This window comes from Herpailurus yagouaroundi, unplaced genomic scaffold, assembly GCF_014898765.1.
Source record: "Herpailurus yagouaroundi ecotype Mexico unplaced genomic scaffold, PumYag 140, whole genome shotgun sequence".
Taxonomy (NCBI): domain Eukaryota; kingdom Metazoa; phylum Chordata; class Mammalia; order Carnivora; family Felidae; genus Herpailurus; species Herpailurus yagouaroundi.
The window spans coordinates 36,005,743-36,016,765 of record NW_024412395.1 but is presented as its reverse complement, the minus strand read 5'-3'; the positions used below and the strand labels follow the sequence as shown (position 1 = coordinate 36,016,765).

The following is an 11,023-nucleotide window of genomic DNA, read 5'->3' as shown; positions in this document are numbered from 1 at the left end:
ATATATATATATATATATATATATATATATATATATATATATCCTCATTGAATCATAAGATTTTTGAATGTAAGGAAATGATTTTTGGATGAGTGTATATATAGGAGATTCTGTGCCACAGAGATAATATTGTATCCTTGCAATAAATATCAACAATGTTTCCCTTAGTTCTTTTGTGCCATTAACTACAGTTAGGTAAGACAACATCAGCTCTAAATCAGATTCCCAACTTCTTCCTGGACCTGTCATCATTTATCTTAAATATCCTTCAAGACCTAATTAGGAGTCCTAATCAGAGTAAATGAAACAATGTTGTCATATTAACTGCTTTATTTAGAATACAAAGAGGTCTGATTGCTACCTAATCAGTCAGATTAGCACCTAATAAAATGTATTTCCCTAAAGGAGCCTCTTTAAATATTGATTTATAATTGCCTGATCTCTACATTAAATCAACCAGTGGGTTCTTCTTAGAAAACCTAGGCTTAAATGGTCTTCTACCCTTTTAAAAATAAGCACAGTGGTATTAGAAATAAAAATACTATCTAGATCATAGACTTGCTTGGGTATTATGAGCCAAGTGTACTGGACATGTATAAGTGTATGTTATTTTAAAAGCAAAATTATTTGGCCATTATTAAAATTAAATTTATGAACTAGTGAGGTCTTTCAAAATGAACCTAGATCTTTTTTTTCTTTTAAATAAAAAAGATCTCCATGCATAATCACATCTAAGGATAGAGGGATCCTTTCAGCATCTCCTTTCTTTTAGCTACTATTAGGAATTATACCCACTCCAGGCTCTAGGGGTATGTCCTGTCTGGCCACAATTCATTTAGTGAGGTCAGGACTTGCTACAACACTTTTGAGCCCTTGATGGACTATAGCCAACAAGCTAAGGAAAGAATCCCTGAAAGATAGAGTAGAAGACTAATTAACGTGTGCTTGTAATCTGCCAACACTCTGGATTTTTCAGCACATGTACCAGCAGGTTCTTTCTATTGTTTATGTCAGTATGAATTGTCTTCCTAATTATTGAATTACCCAAATCAGAGGTCAAGGGTCACAGAGACCTACTTCACCTCTGCCAATGTACCATCATCTTATTTTTCAAGGCTTTCGAGGGAAAATCGGATGCTTTTAAAACATAATCTGAGTAATTTTCCAATGGGGGAAAAAAAACACTATTTAAATGTCGGTCTGTGGAAACATTTAAGGATGAACTCTGTTGGACAATTTGTACACACTCTAGAAGAGAGGCAGTGATTGTGAATAAAGCACCTTGAACTGAAGTGGTCCACAGAAGCTACTCTCTCGGCTACTTCATCCTTATTGATCCAGCTGCCTTTCACAGCTAGTGTTTTCATACTGATATCACAAACTATATGTTCCAGAATAGTGAAGTATGAGCTTATTTTCCAGCAATAATTTGTTAAAGGCTGAAGAACTGGAATTTACTAAAAAGAAAAAAAAAAGTAACTTATTCACTTTGTTATTTACCCTTCTGAGAACATTTCTTCTGTATAATACATTCAGAATATGCTTCAAAAAATAGCTTATAAATGAAAGGTCAACATACTGAAGCAAATCATCTAATTACTCCATATCACAGAATAAGAAACATTTTAATTTCCATATTTTATCCCTGGATTTGAATCATTCTGAGACTGTCAAGATTAATGCAAAGTTCATTTGACCAAAGAAAATGGCAAAAAAGAAGTGATTTAAACATTTTAAAGTTCTTTTAATAAATTATGTCTTTTGCTGAGAGAGTACAGTCTAATTTAATATTATATTTAAATATTTAGTTACCTTCTGAAAAATGTTTCAGACAAATACATTGCTCTAGTTAATAATACAGTAATATATACTTGATAGTTGCTGAGAGTAACTCAAACCTTCTCACCACACCCACATGCAAGTTAAATGTGTGAGGTGATGGATGTGTTAGTTATCTTGATCTTAGAAATCATTCTATGTGTGTGTGTGCATCTATATAATCATATTGTACACTTTCAATATATACAATTACATTTGTTAATTACTCCTTAATAAAGTTGGAAAAAAGAATTTTTATGCATCTTTTTGTCTAGTTCTTGATCTTTAACATTAATTTATTTTCTGTATGCCTATAAACACGAGATTTTTTTTAATATTTGTTTTCAAGGGCTTTTTTAAAAGATTATTTATTTTGAGAAAGAGAGAGAGCACATGTATGCAAGCAAGGAAGGGGCAGAGAGAGAGAGAGAGAGAGCACGTGTATGCAAGCAAGGAAGGGGAAGAGAGAGAGAGAGAGAGAGAGAGAGAGAGAATCCTAAGTAGGCTCCTCACTGTCAGCACAGGAGCCTGACACCAGGCCCGATCTGACAAACCATGAGATTACAAACTGAGCTGAAATCAAGAGTCATACACTCAACCAACTGAGCCACCCAGGCACCCCATAAATGCATGTTTTAATTATCAGTCACTGTATTTGTTGTTGGGCTGCCATTACAAAATACCACATACTGGCTGTCATTAAAAAAAAAAAAAAAAAGAAAAGAAAAAAAAGGAAATTTACTTTTTCCCCATCCAGAGGATGGAAGTCCAAAATTATGGTGCCAGCAGGGTTAGATACTTCGAAGGCCTCTCTCCCTGGCTTCCAGATGGCCACTCTCTTGCTACTTTTTATAGATTTGTTCCTTTATGTGTGGGTATTCCTGGTGTCTCTTCTTCATCTTGTAAAGACCCCAGTCCCACTGGATTAGGGCCCTACTTTAAGCCTTGTTTTAAGATAAGCGCCTCTTTAAAGATTTAATCTCCAAATACTCTCACATTCTGAGGTGCTGGGAGTTGGGACTTCAACATGAATTTTGAAGAGACATAATTATGCCCATAACAGTTATGTTGCTTTCTTTTTAGATATAAAATATATAAATAACAAATATTTTTATACCATCCTATTTTGATTGCTAAAATAGGGCGTGAGGCATGTCCCAATCGCTACTCCTGCCAGGAAGAAAGTGTCTGATTTGAAGAGAGCATTTAATCAATATTTGTTGAATAAATGAATGACTGGATCTAACACATAGTCATATTTTGTAAATTAGTATGTATATGCTCCAAAGGCTTCTCAAATGCAACTTCATCAAAACTGAATTCATCCCTTTCTCACAAATCCTTCCTTGTTCCACCCACTGCCCCAGCCAGAATCCTTCACCTTTTCCTCTGTTTTCCTCTCCCCACCAGTTAGTCACCAACTCTTGCAGATGCTATTTGAGTTCATTGCTTCTAATAATATTCATGTATCAGAACTCTCCACTTCATAGCCCTCTGCCGCGTGATACGGAATGACATGTAAGTCCTCAAGTCAACCATGTACTTTGTCTCTTTTAATCTTTACCTTATGTTCATTCCTTAATCTAGAATTTCTTCCCATATATCTTTCACCTTTATTTGCAACTATCAAAAGCCCTTTTGAATCTGGGCACTCAGTTAAAGGGTCACCTCCTGCTTAAAGTTTCTGTTGAACACAGCATCTGAGTGCTTCTTCTATTTTTCTCTTACCAGAGTCTGGTTAAAGGAAAACTTGGAAAAATTATAACCACTACAAACATGAAGATAACTCAATAAAATGGGTGGGTTCAAAATTAAAATAGTCATATCAAGAACGAGTAGGCTTCCTATGTGTAAATCAAAACCTGCTACAGGTTATAATGGAAGGAGACAACATTTGCAATAACAACTGTGTAAAATATCTAGGATAATAGGAACTGTAAAAAACCTCTCCAAAGAAAACTCTAAAAAAACGGTGAGAAATACAAATGAGGACTGGAACAAATTGAAAGAGTACTACATTCATGAATAAGTGGACTCATAAAGATTTCACCTATTCCTAATCTATACATTTTATATTTGTCCAATAAAAACACCAGTATTATATTTTTAACTTGATAAACAGATTCTAAAAGTCAAACAGAAAATAGATAAGTAAAAATAGCCACAAAAATTGTAGGAAAATGAGTAATAACTCATTTCTAATATCACAAGAAATACCATATGAATCATAGCTCTGAAGCCATAAAAGAAGCTTTTTGTGCCTGGAACAGCCATGGCTCATGGTCCCAAGAAACATATGAAGCATACAGCAGCTCTAAAGCATCGGATGCTAGATTAACTGGTGTGTCTGTTCCTCATCCAAATACATACAAATCTCCATAGGCTGAGATAATGTCTCCCTTTCATTATTTTCCTAAGGAGCGGGCTTATGTGTGCCCTAACAGAAGACTAAGTAAAGAAGATAAGCCTGTAGTGTTTCATTAAGATAGGCAGCAAGGTCCAAACTGATATAACCTACCTCCTGGTTTTATGGATGTCAAAAGCAGTGGCATTTAGACATCTTGGTGTCTAACCTGGGACACCAAGAGTCACTTTACTATTCATGGTATTCCATCTGAGGAAACCAAGTACAGGTTGTGCAAAGTGAGAAAGATCCTTGTGGAAACAAAAGGAATCCCTCATCCGATGACCGCTGATGCTTGCACAATCCACTACCCTAATACCCTCATCAAGGCGAATGACGCTATTCATACTGATGTGGAGACTTGGAAGTTTACTACTTTCATCAAGTTTGACACTGGTAATCTGTATATGGTGACTGAAGGTGTTAACGTAGGAAGAATTGGTGTGACCACCAACAGAGAGCGACACACTGGTTCTTTCAGTGTAGTTCATGTCAAAGATGCCAGTGGCAACAGCTTTGCCAACCAGCTCTCCCACATTTTCATTATTCACAAAGGCAATAAACAATGGGTTTCTCTTCCCTTTGGAAAGGTACCTGCCTCACCAATGCTGGAGAGAGAGACAAGACACGGGCAGCCAAACAGAGCAGTGGGTGAAATGGTTTCTTGGTGATATGATTGGAAGTCTTTATACTTAAAGATAATACAGCATGAAAAACAGTGGTAAAAGGCAACATGGGACACTTTATAGAATACTTGTGTGAAAATGGCCTTTAAAACTATGAAAAACTCCTGAAATCAGTTAATAAAATGTTGATAAACCAAGTTCATCTACATATCAATTCCACTATAGTCAATGTCTCAGATAGAAAAAAATAGTTTGTCCAAAGTGAGTGATTTGAAAAGTGTTGAATGAAAAGACAAAGCTAAGTGTAGGATTATAAGGAAAACACTAGAGTTGGTGCATTGTCTAAGAACTGGTATTAGCAAGACAGATCATCTCCTTCAAGCCTAAAGAGGTGAGGGAAGAGCAGTTACTGGACTCAGATGAAGTTTTGTTTAAGACAGCTGGCTGGCAGAACATAATCCTGCAAGAATACAGACACCCTTCAGGGACTAGGGATGGAGGGAAGAAACCAGGGCTATGCATATCCTGCCTCTGCTCTCCTCCCTTCCTTTACTCTTCTGTGCCAGTACCCCTAATTGGTGGAACTTAACCAGGATCTATCAGTCAGCCCATAGAATTCACTCTCTTGAGGCATAAAAGCTCAAAAAATATATAGTAACTACAATTAGAATAGATGGGCTGGAGCGTGTGGGTGGCTCAGTCAGTTAAGCCTCCGACTTCGGCTCAGGTCATGATCTTGCAGTCTGTGAGTTCCAGCCCTGTGTCCAACTTTGTGCTGACAGCTCAAAGCCTGGAATCTGCTTCGGATTCTGTGTCTCCCTCTCCCTCTGCCCTTTCCCCATACTTGCTCTCTCTCTCTCTCTCTTTCTCAAAAATAAACAAACATTAAAAAAAAAAAAAGAGAGATGGGCTTATTACATTGGACACAGCAAAGATCATCCTGAATTAGAATATAAACCACTGTAAAACACTAGATTGAAGCACAGAGAGAAAAAAAAATGAATGAAAATCAGAAAAGAGCAAGAGTTATATTGTATGTCGAATATTAAAACTTCTAACAGAAAAAGAGGCTAGGGAGTATATGACAGAAGCAATATTTGACGATAGACTGTCCAAGAATTTTCAAAAATTAATGAATGTTTGAACAAATGATGTTGGAAAAACTGGATAACCTCACTGCAAAAGAATGAAGTTGAACTTTTACTTTATGCCAATACCATGTCCAAAAAATTAACTCAAAATGGATCGAAAGCCTAAACATAAGACCTGAAGCTGTAACACTCTTGAAGCAAACATAGGGAAAAAGCTTTGTGACATTAAATTTGGCAGTGATATCTTGGATGTGATGTTGCAGAAAGCAACAAAAGAAAAACATATAAATTGGACTACATCAAAATTAAAAACTTTGTACATCAAAAGACATAGTCAACAGAATTAGAGGCAACCCGAAAAATGGGGAAATATCTGCAAGTCATATATCTGATAAAGGGTTAACATCCAGAATAAAGAACTCCTACATCTTGACAAAAAAACAAGACAACATAAACAACTCAATTTAAATATGGCCAAAAGGCTTCCATAGACATTTCTCTAAAGGAGATATACAAATGAATAACAAGCACATGAAATGATGCTCAAAACAGCAAATCATTAGGGAAATGCAAATTAAAACCACAGTGAGATGCCACTTCACACCTATTAGGATCGTTATTGTCGAAAACACAGAAAATAACAAGTGTTGGCAAGGATGTGGAGAAATTGGAATCCCTGTTAGTGGGAATACAAAATGGTTCAGCTGCTGTGGAAAATGGCATGGCAGTTCCTCAAAAATTAAAAATAGAATTATCATATGATCTAGCAATTCTACTTCCAAAATAATTGAAAACAGAGTCTTAAACAGATACTTGTATACCCACTTTCATAGTAGAATGATTCACAACAACTAAAAGGAGAAAGCAACCCAAGTGTCCATTGACAGATGAATGGTTAAATAAAATTTAACCATTGTGGTATATACACACAATGAATATTATTCAGCCTTAAAAATCAGGAAATTCTCATATGCTACAACATGGATAAACCTTGAAGGCATTATCCTAAGTGAAATAGGCGAGTCACAAAAGGAAAAATACTGTATGATTTCATTAAATGAGATACCTAGAGTAATCAAGCTCATAGAAAACAGAATTGTGGTAGGCAGGGGCGGGGAGAAGGAGGATATGGGGAATTATTGTTTAATGGATATGGAGTTTCAGTTTGGAATGATGAAAAAGATCTGGAGATGGATGGTAGTGATGGCTGTACAACAATGTGAATGTAATTAAATGCCTCTAAACTGTACATTTAAAGGGGCGCCTGGGTGGCGCAGTCGGTTAAGCGTCCGACTTCAGCCAGGTCACGATCTCGCGGTCTGTGAGTTCGAGCCCCGCGTCGGGCTCTGGGCTGATGGCTCAGAGCCTGGAGCCTGTTTCCGATTCTGTGTCTCCCTCTCTCTCTGCCCCTCGCCCGTTCATGCTCTGTCTCTCTCTGTCCCAAAAATAAATAAACGTTGAAAAAAAAAATTAAACTGTACATTTAAAATGGTTAAAATGGCAAATGGCCATTGCTAAAACATACAGTTTTATAAAGAAGTAAATTCTCCACAAATTGGCCTGTGCAATCTCAATCAAAATTGTATGCAGGGATGATCAGGCTAGGGGAAAGGCAAACAACTAAGGGTAGGTAGCAGATGGGGCTGAGTGCATTTGAGGAGGCACAGAAAATGAATCTTGTATTTTGAGGAAAATAAAAATTAAGTTTTACAATTTCCACTTTTTATCATAGTGTGTAGTATGTAGTAGGAGCTTGATATCACTTTTTTATATAATCAAAAATATTTTTACTAAATATAATTTGCTTTTCTTAGTCAAAGGGACGTCACATTTGTGTGTCTTACAACCAAATTTTCTCTCTTGTTCCAGTTATTTCCATCTCCCAGGAAGTAAAGATTGCCTACAAACAATAAAACACAAACACACACACATACACATACAACCCAATAGAAAAATGGAGAAAGACTATTAACTGACAATTCACAAGAGAAAAAGAGAATGAGTAATACTCATATGAAAGCCTTATCAACCTCAGACATAAAATTAAATGGCTTGAATTAAAATGTTCATTTATTTTTACTGCCTTATACAACTGCACTAAAATAGAAAAGAGAGCCACAGTCAATGAATGATATCCATAAATATTTGCAAGTATATTGTCGAAAGTGGACGAAAGTATGGTTATTGACATAAAAGAGTAAAAGGAATTTAAGACCCAATACCAGCACAGAGGATGTCTATAACAGAGCACACTAATTTACCAAGTAAAAACCATAAAAGGCTCAGGATAGAAGCAGCATTTATTTCCAGAGATGAAAGATGGGATGGAAAGTACAGTGGCTAATTTAAAGTGAGCATAAGATGGAGTTAAAACCAAAGTCTCTTCTGCTCCCCTGCCAACTCCTTGTGAGGAAACCAGAAGCCTTGTCCGACAATAAATTGAACTATAGAAGCTCTAGATTCAGAGAAACGGGTCAATTGAAAGTGGGTGTGAGGCATTGCAATACAAAGAAGATGTTAAGCGAAATTTTACCCATTAAATAGAGAAACACTCCCCCTACCCTAGTCTTATTTCCCAGCTCATTTGAATAGAATGTTTACAGCCAGGCATTTATCAGCACATCCTAAGTCATTAAACTGAATGGTTCTTCCCAAGAGAAATTGAAGAGCCCGAGGTAAGCTCAACAAATATTGGCTCGTGGGTCTTCCAACAAAACACAGAAGCACTGCCCTGTCATCCTGAAGTGAACCTCACTAGTGGATAAGCCTCACCAAAACACACAGAGGTTTCAGTAAGCTTTTTGGAGCCTAAAACTATTGAGTCTTCTAATCCATGGACATTGTGTATCTTTCAATTTATTTATTATTATTTCTTTTGTCAACCTTTCATATTTTTCACCTTATATATTACTTTTTTTCCTTCGGATTTATTTCCCAATGTTAAATGTGTTGATGCAATCATAAACAGTACTGTTTTAACAATTGCATATTATATGTAAGTGATGAGCCATGGGAATCTACCCCAAAAACTAAGAGCACACTTTACACACTATATGTTCACCAATTCGACAATAAATTATATTTTAAAAAAATAAAAAAACTTATAAAAAAGAATAAAACTTAAAATAAATAAACAAACCCACAAAAAATTGCATATTATAATTGCTTACTGCTAATTTATAGAAATATAATTAATTTTTTGCTGTTGACTTTGTATACTGCAACCTGGATAAGCTGATTTATTAGTTGTAGGAGCTTTTTGAGATTTTCCAAACAAACAATTGTGTTATCTGAAAATAGTTATTTCTTCATTTCTGACCTATATGCTTTTAATTTTTTCTTTGCCTTATTACATTGGACAAATTTTGTAGTATAATATTAAATTGGAGTAGTGAAAAATGGCATCCATGCCTTGCTACAGATCTTAGAGAGATAGTATTCAGTCTTTCACTAATAAGTATGGTGTATTGTGTAGGCTTTTGGATATGCCCTTTATTAGGATAAGTTGCCTTTTACTCCTAGTTTGCTAAAAGTTTGTATCATAAATGGATATTTAATTTTATTGAATGCTTTTTTCTACATATATTAAAATGATCTTTTTCTTTTTTCTACTTTTTATTAAATTTTTTTTAATGTTTTATTTATTTTTGAGAGAGAGACAGAATACAAGCAGGGGAGGAGCAGAGACAGAGGGAGACACAGAATCCTCTGAGCTGTCAGCACAGAGCCCAATGCAGGGCTTGAACTCGTGAGCCTCAAGATCATGACCTGAGTTGAAGTTGGATGCTTAACTGACTGAGTCATCCAGGCTCCCCACAATGATCTTTTTTCTATTTGGTCTGTTAATATCATGCATTATATTGATTGATTTTGTAATAGGTAAGCTTTGCTTTTCTGGAATAAAACCAAGTTGGTCATAATATATTATTCTTTGTATACATTGTTGGATTTGATTTGCTAAGTTATGTTTTGTTCTGTTTTTTTGTTGTTTGTTTTTTTTTTTTTTTTAGAATTTTTGTGTCTCTGTCCATGAAGGTATGTAGTTTTCTTTTTTTTGCCATACTTTTTTATGATTTTACTATTAGGATAGTGCTGGTCTCACAAACTAAGTTAGAAAATATTCTCTCCTTTTATATTTTCTAGAAGAGATTTTGTTTATTATTTATTCCTTAAATGTTTAGTAGTATTTATCAATGAATCTGAGTCTGTTGTTTGTGTGTGTGTGTGCATGTGTAAGATTTTTAACTATAAAATCAATTTATTTAAGAGGTATTGAATTATTTAGGTTATTTGTTTCTTCTTGAGTAAATTTTGGTAGTTTGTATCTTTTGAGGAATTGGCTCATTTTATTTATAGTGTCAAATTTATGGGTATGAGACAGTTTGTATCATCTTTTTATTGAACTTGTAATTTATTGCTGGGTAACAAATTACACTAAAAATTAGAGAGCAGAGCTTAAACCACAAAACATTTGTTTCCTCACAGTTTCCATGGTTTGGAAACCCATGGATCAAAGAAAGAACCTGACTCACCTAGATGTCTCTGGCTCATGATCTCTTATAAGGTTGCAGTTAAACTGTTCACCAGGCAATGGTTTCATCTGAACTCAATCTGGGGGATGGGGAACCGCTTCACTCAGGTTGTTGTTAGCAGGTCTCAGTCTCTTGCCCTGTGGGCCTCTACAAAGTTGTGTCACAACATGGTTTCTGGAGTTCCCAAGGAGAAGCACTACAGGAAAAAGCAAGTGAGAGAGCCCAAGGTGAAAGTCAAAGTCATTTAAAGCCTAATCTCAGGAGAGATAGTCCATTATTTATAGAATGATCTATCCATTAGAAGCAAGTCAGTAAGTCCAGTTTACAGTCAAAGGGAGAGTATTGCATAAGAGCATGAATACCAAGAGCTACTCATCACTGTGAGCCATTGGGGGCCTGCATTATACACTTAACCTTTTAAAGTCTGTGGAAATTATAGTCATATCTCTTCCTCTATTTTTGATACTGGTAATTTATGTCCTTCTTATTTTCTTGGACATTCTAACCAGAGATTGATGTCAATATTATTGATATTTTCAAAGAAACAATTTT

At 35.5% G+C, this 11,023-nt stretch overlaps 1 pseudogene; it reads left to right on the top strand.

Annotated features, from left to right (window-relative positions):
* The first annotated feature begins 4,090 nt into the window (after window positions 1–4,090).
* On the top strand, window positions 4,091–4,908 carry LOC121030241 (40S ribosomal protein S4-like; annotated as a pseudogene).
* The last annotated feature ends 6,115 nt before the right edge of the window (window positions 4,909–11,023 follow it).